Source organism: Gossypium arboreum, chromosome 11 (assembly GCF_025698485.1).
Source record: "Gossypium arboreum isolate Shixiya-1 chromosome 11, ASM2569848v2, whole genome shotgun sequence".
Taxonomy (NCBI): Eukaryota; Viridiplantae; Streptophyta; class Magnoliopsida; order Malvales; family Malvaceae; genus Gossypium; species Gossypium arboreum.
In genome coordinates this window covers 79,717,163-79,731,666 of record NC_069080.1, presented here as the reverse complement: position 1 = coordinate 79,731,666, position 14,504 = coordinate 79,717,163, and positions in this window count along the sequence as shown.

Sequence of the window (14,504 nt, the reverse complement as noted above, 5' to 3'; positions counted from 1 at the left end):
ATACGTTTGAAGTGGGTCGCGCTCCGAAGACTCTTGTACCTGAATTAAATCAACATAACATCTAATTAGTTACTTGACTCCTGTTTAAAAAGGAACCTAATAGAGTCCCAAATCAATCATACCCTCCTTACAAAGCAGGCCACAATCGCACCTTTAGTTTTTCAAAGACCAAAACAACTTTAATCGCCACCTACAGAAGCCATAACCTTTTTATTAAACCCATATGTGAAATATATTACGATATTTACTGTATTTCACTTACCGCCCGATACCCCTTTTGTAAAGAAACCTATGACTCTTTACAACAAACTCCAAACCACTTACCATAATGATAGGGTAAATTGTAGATCAGTGATGCTAAGGATTGAGAATGAGGATTAATCTAAAAGAGTAAATAGAAGGAAAAGGAGTAATCAGTACAAACAGAAAGAAAAAAAGTAATGGTGTTCATAAAAAGTGTGACAGCCTTAAAACGACCCTAGTCGAAATGTGGTTTCGGGACCACAAAACCAAGGCATAAAAATAATTTAATATTTATTTTATTGCCTATAATGTGTGTTAACTCATGTGTGATATTTTTTATGCTTTGATTTAGAATTATAGATGTGAATTTCACTAGAAAGGACCTAGTAATAAACTTTGAAAGTATGAGGGAAATGTGTGATGACTAATTAAAGGATGCATGCAAAACAATGGACTTGCATGTCAAATTTCCCCATAGCTAGTGGCCGGCCATGACAAGGATTTATGGGCAAAAATCATGTCATGAAACATGTTTGGTAAATGGGTTATGATGGAAAGAATAAAATAAGGGTATGGAATAAACAATTAATGTTAGTAGATGAGAAAAAAAAAAAAAAAGTGTCCATCTTCCTCCATAGCTTGGCGAATGTCCTAAAGGAAGAAAGAAAAATTTTGTTCATCTCTTTTCACTCTCTTGTTGGCCGAAAATACTAAGGTTAAGGAAGGAGTTTTGCTTCATACTTGGTTTGGAAGAGGATTAGGAAGAGGTTGGCTAAACTTGCATCAAGATTAAGGTATGTTTGAGGTTCATGCATGTTTTTAGTTGCTAGCTTAATGTTCTTGTTAGCCCATGGTTCAAATCCTTGTTATGTCATGGGAATGAAATTCGCCAAAGTGAATGTGGTGTTAATGCCATTGCATGTTAAATAACAAGCTTGAAAGTGATACATGTGATGGAGGATTGAAGATTCTTAGATTTTCTTTTAGCATTTTTTTGAATGAGATACTAAGTTCTTTGTTTCACCATGACCAAATTGAAATGGTGTGGTGTTGTGGTATTCGCCATGATATATCCATAAGTATAATTCATGCATGTTGCATGGTAAGTAAGATTTAAGCTTTGGAAATGTGTATATATTTGGATATAAGCCACTTGAGAATTCGCCCTTGCACCTACATGAATATATGTTTGCACATGATGGATTGGTATGACATATATACTAATTCAAAGTGTATATTTGCTTGTGATGATGTGTTGATTATGAAGTAAATAAGAGATGTGCAATGAATTACGATATGTAATGTGTTAGTAGTAAAATGTATGCTGTTTTTTTTGTGTGGTATTAAGTGTATATTCGGCCACATGAGGGTAATTAGTGTGCATGCATTCGGTTTGAGGCAAGCATATTGATGCCTATTCTTGGCTTAGAAAATTGGCTAAGAGGAATATTAACTAATGTGTTGAGTTCGATTTATGATTTCGTACATATACAACTTTGATGCCTAATGTATATAAGGGCCAAGTACTTTGAACTTCACGTTGATGTTTGAATGTATTGAATTGCTTGTTGTGATGTAAAATGTGCATGACCATTGTGTATTTGAGCTAAAGGATGGCCATATGACCATTTACACTCCTTGTCATATTCGCCATAAGCTATCATGATGAGATTTTAATAAGTTAAATTTGTGTAAATTAGCTCAAGAGCAAAGGGAGCTAAATCCGATAAAGGGAAGGAAAAAGTAGTTGAATAGCCGTAAAATCGCTCAACAACATCCAAGGTAAGTCTTGAGTGATGACCCTACTTGAATTATATCAAAATTATGCTCCTTGTTTGTGTGGCCATTGAGCGAAATAGTAAAGGTTGATAGATATTTTGTGTTAGAGCTTTAGTAACGAAAATGAACTATGGACGTGTCTTGAATATTGATATATATGTAAGTGAACATTGGAAATATATCCGGGCTAAGACCGAAGGCATTCGTATGAGTTGATATATCCGGGCTAAGACCGAAGGCATTCGTGCGAGTTGATATATCCGGGCTAAGACCAAGGCATTCGTGCGAGTTGATATATCCGGGCTAAGACCGAAGGCCTTTGTGCAAGTCACCAAATCCGGGTTATGACCAAGGCAATCGTCTTGAGTCGCTATATCCGGTTAAATCCGAAAGTATGTGATTCGGAAGTGAGCAATCTTGCTGTGAAAATTTCAGCTTATACACTTGTGAAAATTCCAGCAATGAGGTATGTTTGTATGTGCTTGTACTAATTGAATTCTTACAAGTAAGTATCGCTAAGTTGATAAACGAGCTACTAGGCCTTGGGCTAAGTTGTTCTTTTGTGTATGAACATAAGGGTCGGTGATGTGAAATAAGTATGAGTATGGGAATGTGAATTAGTAAAGTGGTTTAATTAGCCATGTGAATAAAATACCTTAGTCAAAGCTGATTTCATTGCTTGAGACTTACTAAGCATTAAAATGCTTACCCGTTGCTTTGGCTCTCTGTTTTATAGGTTTCGCTCGTTAGCTATCGGATTCGGGATCAAAGAAGTCGAAGTCATCCACACTATCGAAGCCCCATTTTGGTACAAATTTTGGTTGAACTTTGAAATGGCATGTATAGGACCATCCTTTGTTGAAGGTCATGTACCTTCCGGTTTGTGTAAACTTGGATAGCCATGCGAAAATGGCTTATATCGTTTTAGCATAGAACTATAATCGTTTGTATGTTGACCCTTATGAGGTATGGAATTATTTTGAAACGATTAGCCATTGGAATGGTTAATCATGATCACGCTTTGTGCTATGTATGTAAAAGGGCCAATTGAATCATGGAAAGTATGAAATAGGTAAAGCCTACTAAAGGCAGATGCTGACAGCAGCAGTGACGTGGATGTGAAAAATCACTAAAAATAGTAGGAATGGTATTAAATAGCAAATAAATTATGTAAGTGTACCTTGATGAATCTACTTTCATATGGAAGAAACGAAATGGTCATATGAGTTATAAGTTAACAGATTTTAAAGTTCTTGTGAAATAGGGCCAGAACGGTTTCTGGATCCCCTGTTCCAACTTTGGAAAATCATTGTAAATTAACCAGAGATAATTAGGAGTCATTCCATATATGTGTAGATTCCTCTCTGAGTCTAGTTTCTGTAGAAACAAACGGCATTAGTATTGAAGCCCTGTACAGGGAGATATCCAATTCGTAACGCACAAAGGTCAGTGTAGTCGATCCCTACAACAGGCGAGACTTTAACTAATAAACTGTACTAATTGGCTCGACCAAAAATTCTAGAAAAAAATATGTAGATGGACATATGAGTCTAGTTTCAGGAAAAATTTACGGAACTGATTTTCAAGTTGTAAAACTCAAGTTATGAATTTTGGAGCGACTAGTACTCAGATTGGCAGCTTGTCTGAAAATTGTCAATAAGTGGGTTGAAGTCGTTAACACCTCGCGTTCGACTCGTGACGGTCTCGGGTTCGGGTGTTACAATTTTATTGGTATCAGAGCTACGGTTTAGTCGATTCTAGGACTACCGTAATGCGTTTGGGGTCTAGCTATACATGCCATTTTATGTGATTATATGATAGTGTGGTGATTTCTGACGTTTGAACTTGTGTTTATTTATAGTAATGGATCCCGATCCCAACCGAGCGATAGCTGATGATGTGGAGAGTGTGGCGCTGCTCCCGCACAAGGGACAGCGCCGGACTCTCAACCTGTTGCTAACAATCCGAATGACGAGGCTAGACAAGCCTTTTATAGCGTGATGAATGATTGGTTCAACCAATACATTCGAACTAATACTACTGTTCCACAACCTCCATTCCCAACAAACACAGCCCTCAAGACCTACAATGCCTCCGTAATTGACCAAATAAGGTCGAATAAGCCCCAGTTGATAGAATCCGAAAACATGGGGCTACTGAATTTAAAGCTACGGATAGTGATGATGCCGAGCAAGCGAATTTTGGTTGGACAACACGATCCGGCACTCGATGAGCTATCTTGTACACCGATGAATGCCTAAAGTGTACCATCTCCTTGCTACGTGATTACGCCTACTATTGGTGGAGTACTCGACTTGTTGTGCCCATGAACAAGTAACTTGGGAGTTCTTCCAAACCGAGTTTGGAAAAAGTATATCATCGAGATTTATGGACCAAAAACGAAAGGAATTTCTCGAACTTAAACAAGGTTCCATGTCGGTTATCGACTATGAACGAAAATTCGTGAGGCTTAGCCAGACGCGCGAGAATGCATTTCTTCGAAAGTCGTGATGTGTAAACGCTCAAGATGGACTGAATGATGAGATAAAGGCGTATGTTGGCATTTTGGAAATCGAGAGTTTGTGACTCTCGAGCGAGCGGCAAAGCCGAGGAGTTTAGTATGGAGAAAAGGAAAGCGAAGCGGGAGCAAGGGAGTTTCAGAAGAGGTATTCGGGAAGCCCTTCCAACATCATCAAAGAAACTTAGAGATGGCTTAGGCCGATCTAGAGACACCGGGCTTTTCTAGACGAGATCGCGATCGACCCCCTGTGACCACACGAATCACTTGATCGCCATGAGTGGGAATGATCGACGAGAGAGGACGAGTGCCGTGATTGTGGCAAATGGCATTTTGAAGTGTAGATTCCGTGACCGCTCTGTTACAAGTGTGGATCAGTTGACCACTTCATTAAAGATTGCCCGAGGTTGTGCGAATGTAATGTAGATCGGAGTGGGAAACCGGTACTACCACCGCCGAGGTAGACCATCCGGAAATACTGGCAAGGCTAGTGGTGGTCGAGAGGATCTAGAGATCTGCGACCAGATCCGAGGCTCGCGCTCCAGCTAGGACTTATGCTATCTGGCAGACGCGAGGATGCCTCCTCGCCGGATGTTATTACTGGTACTTTCACTCTCTTTGATACTAATGTGATTGCTTTGATTGACCCTGGTTCTACTCATTCTTATATATGCGAAACCTTAGCATCCAAGAAGACTTTGCCTATTGAGTCTCTCGAGTTCGTAATTCGGTGTCAAATCCTTTGGGTCGTTATGTGCTGGTCGACAAAGTGTGTAAGAAATGCCCCTAGTAATTGAGGTATTGCTTTTCGGCGGACTTGATGCTTTTGCCGTTCGATGAATTTGATGTTATTCTTGGGTTGGATTGGTTGACCGTGCATGATGCGGTTGTGAATTGCAAAAGCAAGACTATTGATTTGAGATCGCAAACAACGAGATGATCCGAGTTGAGTCTACGAACTTGAAGGGTTGCCGTAATATCATCAATGTTGGCCCGAAATATGTAAGAAAAGGGTGTGAAGCATACCTTGCGTATGTACTTGATGATAAGGAGTTAGGAATAGAACCCAAATCTCTGGGTGGTTTGTGAATACCGGACGTTTTCCCAAGAATTGCCGGGTTTGCCACTGTTCGGAGATAGAGTTTGGCATTGAGCTTGTACAGGACCACACCGATTTCGATAGCTCCATATCGTATGGCACCAACGGAATTAAAGGAGTTGAAAGCTCGGTTGCAAGAGTTGATGGATAGAGGTTTTGCTCGCCGAGTTTTTCACCTTGGGGTGCACCGGTGTTGTTTGTGAAAAGAAGGACGGAACCATGAGGTTGTGCATCGACTATCGTCGACTTAATAAAGTGACAATAAAGAACAAGTATCCATTACCACGTATCGATGATTTGTTCGATCAAGCGAAGGAGCCTCGGTGTTCTCAAAAATAGATTTGAGATCGGGCTATTATCGATTCATGAATCCGAGATTCGGACATACCCAAAACCGCCTTGAGCGAGATATGGTCACTACGAGTTCTTAGTGATGCCGTTGGGCTCACTAATGCCCCCGCGGTATTTATGGATTTGATGAATCGGATCTTGAGATCATATTTGGATCGGTTCGTAGTTGTGTTCATCGACGACATCTTGGTCTATTCAAGAGATGAGACCGAACATGCGAGCACCGAGATTAGTGTTGCAAATTTTACGGGATAAGCGGTTATATGCTAAGTTTAGCAAGTGTGAGTTCGGTTAAGAGAGGTTAGCTTCTTGGGTCACGTGGTATCTGCGATCGGGTATTCGAGTCGACCCAAGCAAAATTTCAGCCATACTTAATCGGAAACCTCCAAGAAATATTACCGAGGTTCGACTTTTTGGGACTTGCGGTTACTACCGACGGTTTGTAAAAGGATTCTCGATGATAGCCACACCCATGACTTAAACCGCTTGAAAGATGTCAAGTTTGAATGGACGGAAAAGTGTCGAAAAGTTTTGACCAATTGAAAACTCATTTGACGGAAGCTCCAAAGACTAGTACAAACCGAATCGGCAAAGAGTTTGTCATCTATAGTGACGCCTCCCTACTTGGGTTAGGTTGCGTATTGATGCAAGAAGGTCGAGTTGTGGCCTATCGTCGAGACAATTAAAGCCACATGAGAAAAATTATCCGACCCATGATCTCGAATTGGTCGCCATCGTATTCGCCTTAAAGATATGGCGACATTACTTATTTGGTGAGAAGTGCCATGTGTATTCGGATCACAAAAGTCTCAAATATTTGATGACTCAAAGAGACTTAAATCTGCGACAAAGACGTTGACTCGAATGTTAAAGGATTATGAGCTGGTCATTGACTATCACCGGGAAAGGCTAATGTGGTTGCGGATGCCTTAAGCCGAAATCTTTGCTTGCTTTTACGACGATGAATGTACACTTGTCTATCCTACCCGACAATGTGTTAGTAGCCAATTAACACCAAACCATTGTTGACTCATCAAATTCGTGAAGCTCGGAAAGTTGATGAGGAGTTGCGTGCAAAACGGGTGAGTGTGTTACGAACAAGGAATCGGAGTTTCAAATTGATGATGACGATTGTTTGAGGTTCGAAGTCGTTTGTGTGTTCCAAAGAATTGAACTTATTTCGATAATTTCGAACGAAGCTCATTGTAGCCGAATGGCAATCCACCCGGGAGTCTGAAGATGTACAATGAGTTGAAACGTCGGTTTTGGTGGCATGGTATGAAACGAGACATCTCCGACTTTGTTGCAAGATGTTTAATATGTCAACAAGTGAAAGCGGAGCATCAAGTGCCTTGTGGTTACTTCACCGATCACGATACCCGAGTGGAAATGGGATCGAGTCACAATGGACTTTGTGTCCGGACCGCCGTTGTCGACAAGTAAGAAGGATGCAATTTGGGTTATTATTGATAGATCGACTAAGTCGGCTCACTTTATCCTCGTATGTATGGATTTTCATTGGATAAACTAGCTGAATTGTACGTTTCTCGATTGTGAGATTACACGGGTACCGATTTACATTGTGTCGGATAGAGATCCGAGGTTCACCTCGCGATTTTGGAAGAAATTACAAGAAGCATTGGGCACCAAGTTGCATTTCAGACCGCCTTTCACCCCCAAACCGATGGTCAATCCGAGCGTATAATTCAGATACTTGAGGATATGTTGAGATGTTGCATCCTCGAGTTCGAGTGGTTCGTGGAAGCGGTACCTACCTTTGATTGAATTCGCACAACAATAGTTTTCAATCAAGTATTAAGATGGCGCCTTACGAGGCTTTGTACGGGCGTAAATGCCGTACACCATTGTTTTGGACCGAGCTCGGTGAGAACAAAATTTTGGGGTGGATTTGATTAAAGATGCTGAGCAGAAAGTAAAAGTAATCCGTGAAAATCAAGATAGCCTCCGATCGTCGAAATCGTATGCGGATCTGAAACGAAAGGACATTGAGTATCGTGGGAGATAAAGTGTTTCTTAAAGTTTCGCCGTGGAAAAAGATACTCAGATTCGTACCGTAAGGGCAAGTTGAGCCGAGATTCATTGGGCGCACGAAATCTCCGAACGAGTTGGCCCGATTCGTGATCGTTTGATCTTGCCCCCGAACTTGAAAAGATTCACAACGTCTTCCATGTTTCAATGCTTCGACGCTATAGATCTGATCCGTCGCACGTAATTAGTCCATCGAGGTTGAAATTCAAGCCGATATGAGATATGAAGAAGAACCGATTCAGTATCCTAGCTCGTGAAATGAAAGAGTTGCGAAACAAAAGGGTTCCGCTAGTGAAAGTGTTATGGCTCAAACACGGGATAGAAGAAGCTACTTGGGAACCCGAGAACTCTATGAAAGAGCAATATCCAAACCTATTTACGGTAAGATTTTAGGGACGAAAATTTCTAAAGTGGGGAGAGTTGTGATGACCTTAAAACGACCCTAGTCGAAATGTGGTTTCGGGACCACAAAACCAAGGCATAAAAATAATTTAATATTTATTTTATTGCCTATAATGTGTTAACTCATGTGTGATATTTTTATGCTTTGATTTAGAATTATAGATGTGAATTTCACTAGAAAGGACCTAGTAATAAACTTTGAAAGTATGAGGGAAATGTGTGATGACTAATTAAAGGATGCATGCAAAACAATGGACTTGCATGTCAAATTTCCCCATAGCTAGTGGCCGGCCATGACAAGGATTTATGGGCAAAATCATGTCATGAAACATGTTTGGTAAATGGGTTATGATGGAAAGAATAAAATAAGGGTATGGAATAAACAATTAATGTTAGTAGATGAGAAACAAAAAAAAAAGTGTCCATCTTCCTCCATAGCTTGGCGAATGTCCTAAAGGAAGAAAGAAAAATTTTGTTCATCTCTTTTCACTCTCTTGTTGGCCGAAAATACTAAGGTTAAGGAAGGAGTTTTGCTTCATACTTGGTTTGGAAGAGGATTAGGAAGAGGTTGGCTAAACTTGCATCAAGATTAAGGTATGTTTGAGGTTCATGCATGTTTTTAGTTGCTAGCTTAATGTTCTTGTTAGCCCATGGTTCAAACCCTTGTTATGTCATGGGAATGAAATTCGCCAAAGTGAATGTGGTGTTAATGCCATTGCATGTTAAATAACAAGCTTGAAAGTGATACATGTGATGGAGGATTGAAGATTCTTAGATTTTCTTTTAGCATTTTTTTGAATGAGATACTAAGTTCTTTGTTTCACCATGACCAAATTGAAATGGTGTGGTGTTGTGGTATTCGCCATGATATATCCATAAGTATAATTCATGCATGTTGCATGGTAAGTAAGATTTAAGCTTTGGAAATGTGTATATATTTGGATATAAGCCACTTGAGAATTCGCCCTTGCACCTACATGAATATATGTTTGCACATGATGGATTGGTATGACATATATACTAATTCAAAGTGTATATTTGCTTGTGATGATGTGTTGATTATGAAGTAAATAAGAGATGTGCAATGAATTACGATATGTAATGTGTTAGTAGTAAAATGTATGCTGTTTTTTTGTGTGGTATTAAGTGTATATTCAGCCACATGAGGGTAATTAGTGTGCATGCATTCGGTTTGAGGCAAGCATATTGATGCCTATTCTTGGCTTAGAAAATTCGCTAAGAGGAATATTAACTAATGTGTTGAGTTCGATTTATGATTTCGTACATATACAACTTTGATGCCTAATGTATATAAGGGCCAAGTACTTTGAACTTCACGTTGATGTTTGAATGTATTGAATTGCTTGTTGTGATGTAAAATGTGCATGACCATTGTGTATTTGAGCTAAAGGATGGCCATATGACCATTTACACTCCTTGTCATATTCGCCATAAGCTATCATGATGAGATTTTAATAAGTTAAATTTGTGTAAATTAGCTCAAGAGCAAAGGGAGCTAAATCCGATAAAGGGAAGGAAAAAGTAGTTGAATAGCCGTCGAAATCGCTCGACAACATCCAAGGTAAGTCTTCGAGTGATGACCCTACTTGAATTATATCAAAATTATGCTCCTTGTTTGTGTGGCCATTGAGCCGAAATAGTAAAGGTTGATAGATATTTTGTGTTAGAGCTTTAGTAACGAAAATGAACTATGGACGTGTCTTGAATATTGATATATATGTAAGTGAACATTGGAAATATATCGGGCTAAGACCCAAGGCATTCGTATGAGTTGATATATCCGGCTAAGACCAAGGCATTAAATGCGAGTTGATATATCGGGCTAAGACCAAGGCATTCGTGCGAGTTGATATATCCGGCTAAGACCAAGGCCTTTGTGCAAGTCACCAAACCGGGTTATGACCGAAGGCAATCGTATGAGTCGCTATATCCGGTTAAATCCGAAAGTATGTGATTCGGAAGTGAGCAATCTTGCTGTGAAAATTTCAGCTTATACACTTGTGAAAATTCCAGCAATGAGGTATGTTTGTATGTGCTTGTACTAATTGAATTCTTACAAGTAAGTATGCGCTAAGTTGATAAACGAGCTACCGCCTTGGGCTAAGTTGTTCTTTTGTGTATGAACATAAGGGTCGGTGATGTGAAATAAGTATGAGTATGGGAATGTGAATTAGTAAAGTGGTTTAATTAGCCATGTGAATAAAATACCTTAGTCAAAGCTGATTTCATTGCTTGAGACTTACTAAGCATTAAAATGCTTACCCGTTGCTTTGGCTCTCTGTTTTATAGGTTTATTTCGTTAGCTATCGGATTCGGGATCAAAGAAGTCGAAGTCATCCACACTATCGAAGCCCCATTTTGGTACAAATTTTGGTTGAACTTTGAAATGGCATGTATAGGACCATCCTTTGTTGAAGGTCATGTACCTTCCGGTTTGTGTAAACTTGGATAGCCATGCGAAAATGGCTTATATACGTTTTAGCATAGAACTATAATCGTTTGTATGTTGACCCTTATGAGGTATGGAATTATTTTGAAACGATTAGCCATTGGAATGGTTAATCATGATCACGCTTTGTGCTATGTATGTAAAAAGGGCCAATTGAATCATGGAAAGTATGAAATAGGTAAAGCCTACTAAAGGCAGATGCTGACAGCAGCAGTGACGTGGATGTGAAAAATCACTAAAAATAGTAGGAATGGTATTAAATAGCAAATAAATTATGTAAGTGTACCTTGATGAATCTACTTTCATATGGAAGAAACGAAATGGTCATATGAGTTATAAGTTAACAGATTTTAAAGTTCTTGTGAAATAGGGCCAGAACGGTTTCTGGATCCCCTGTTCCAACTTTTGAAAATCATTTTAAATTAACCAGAGATAATTAGGAGTCATTCCATATATGTGTAGATTCCTCTCTGAGTCTAGTTTCTATAGAAACAAACGGCATTAGTATTGAAGCCCTGTACAGGGAGATATCCAATTCGTAACGCACAAAGGTCAGTGTAGTCGATCCCTACAACAGGCGAGACTTTAACTAATAAACTGTACTAATTGGCTCGACCAAAAATTCTAGAAAAAAATATGTAGATGGACATATGAGTCTAGTTTCAGGAAAAATTTACGGAACTGATTTTCAAGTTGTAAAACTCAAGTTATGAATTTTGGAGCGACTAGTACTCAGATTGGCAGCTTGTCTGAAAATTGTCAATAAGTGGGTTGAAGTCTGTTAACACCTCGCGTTCGACTCCGGCGACGGTCTCGGGTTCGGGGTGTTACAAAAAGGGAAAACCAAAACGGGAACAAAAGGACTAAGATAGAGGCTCACCTACAGTATTCGGCCAACGAAGAACAATTGAGGGAGAGGAGGAGAAGAACCATGCACCCTAACCCAAATGATCAATGATCACTTGGCAAAACCAAAAGCAACATAGAAAGGGTGAAATGGGGTGCTCGGCCAAGGTAACAAAGTGAAAAGGGAAGGGAACAGAGAGAAAGAAAAGAGGGGAAGAGTATTCAGCAAAGCTAGGAGAGATTTGAAGAACAAATAATCAATCAAGAGGAAAACTGATTGGAGAAAAAGAGAGAGTTACCTATTCAGCACAAGCAAAGAACAAAAATATGAAATTCTCGAATGGTCAATAGCAAAATTCGACTGCCCCAAAACAAAAGATGAAAAGAAACTGAAAGAAAACTAGAACCTAAAAATGAGAAGAGAGAGTATTCAAAAAGTTCAAAAACCCGAAATAAAGTACTCAACTCACCCTCTAACCAAAATCTTAAGTGCCACAGTCCAATTTTGGTACACTTCTCCCTCTCCTCTCACTTCCCTTGTTTCTTTCCTAAAGTCCCTCCTAAAATTTGGCTACACAATCCGCACACCCCTTAAACACTTCAACTGCCCACACCTCTATCCAAATCCCCTTTTTTCCTTTTACAATTCCTCCGTGTCGTCCACTCCCTCTCAACCACTCAATTCAAAGTCCATTCAAACACCTCAATTTCAGTCCACCTGAAACACTTCCACGACACCTGTAGCAAAATAATATGCTCCTTTTTCAACACCAAGCCTCGAACCCCAGACCCCAAGAAACACTCCACATGCCTCCATCCCCTAGATTAATAGGCTTTTTATGACATGTTTTACCCACAATAATTTAAAAGCCTACCAGCTAGAGGTAAGAGTTATTGAAGTCAAAACTTGAACTCAGGACTTCTCCAACACTTCTCAGGACACTCAACTAATGAAACAGGCATGCATTTATGCAACACTAACATACAAAAATAAATATTTAGATTTTGGGGCATTACAAATCTTCCCCCTAAAGAGAATTTCAGCCTCAAAATTTACCTGGTCAAAACAGATAAGGGTTCTATTGCCACATCACCTTTTTGGGTTCCCACGTGGCTTCCTCTGAGCTGTGATTACGCTAAAGTACCTTAACGAGTGGGATAGACTTCTTCCTTAACTCTTTTACATCATGGTCTAGAATCTAAATTGGTTCTCCTTGAAAGTTAAATCTGGCCTAACCTCAATCTCCTCAGTCGAGACAATATGTGTGGGATCAGAGCGATAATACCTTAGCATAGAGACGTGGAACACATCGTGAATCCGGTCCAACTCTGGGGGTAACTCAAGTTGATAGGCTACCGGTCTCACACTCTTTAATATGAGGTAAGGCCCAATGAACCTAGGGCTTAGCTTGCCCTTCTGTCCAAACCTCAGTACCTTCTTCTAGGGTGAGACCTTAAGAAATACTAAGTCCCCCACAAAATACTCAATTTCCTTACGCTTCAAATTCGCATATGACTTATGTCTATCAGATGCCACCTTTAGTCGATCTCGAATCAATCTAACTTTATCCTCAATATCATAAATCAATTCAGGGCCCAGAACACGCCGCTCACCCAATTCAGTCCAACACAAAGGAGTACGACACCTACGACCATATAGTGCCTCGTAAGGTGCCATCTTTATGCTAGACTGGTAGCTATTGTTATACGCAAACTTTGCTAACAGCAAGTAGTTCTCCCAACTACCTTGGAAGTCAATCACACAACTCCTTAACATGTCCTCCAATATATGAATCACCCTCTCTGACTGACTATTTGTCTGAGGATGGAACGCAGTACTGAAGTCCAAACTTGTACCCAATGCCTTGTGTAACTTCTTCTAGAACCGAGACGTGAAGTGAGGATCTCTATCAGATATTATGGAAACTGGTACTCCATGTAGTCACACTATCTCAGACACATACAGTTTTGCTAGCTTCTGTAGTGAGTAATCAGTACGAATAGGTATGAAATGGGCAGATTTGGTCAATTGATCTATGATGACCCATACTGAATCCTTATTAGTAGGCGTTAAGGGCAGCCCACTAACGAAGTCCGTAGTCACTCTCTCCCTATTCCACAGCGGAATGTTAACTACCTGAAGCAACCCTGAAGGTCAAAGGGTGCTATCTTGCAAAATGATCAAGAGTTTATGGTTTTGCTATGAAAGGATTTTTGTTGTTTGCTGAGTTTTTATGGAAGAAAATGAGCCTTAGTTATCTTATAAACAACTTTTGTGAAAGGTGTTAGCATGAAAACACCTAAAGGGACTATTTTGCACAAGTTAGAAAATAAGTGATAAGTGTGTGAAATAGAGAGAATTTGGAGTTGCTATAAGAGTAAAAAGGGTTTAGTTAAGCTTAAGATACGAAGAAATTTGATAAAAATCGATTTTCGAGCATAGGGGTAAAATGGTTATTTTGCCAATATCTAGGGGCAAAATGGTAATTTTACCAAAGATGTGAATTTTTAATTGCCTAATTGTGATTACTGACTAAATGAATGTATTTTGCCAATATAGATCAAGAATTTCCAACTCCGGACCAAGACCGAGGGAAAGCTAAGCAAATCAACTAGTCGTGTACGTTTTGTAATCCAAGGTAAGTTGTATATAAATAATACAACTAGTTGTTGATGTATGTACTGAATTATACTTGAAATTAACATAACATGAATTACTTGATGTTGGAATTGAGAAAGCATGATGA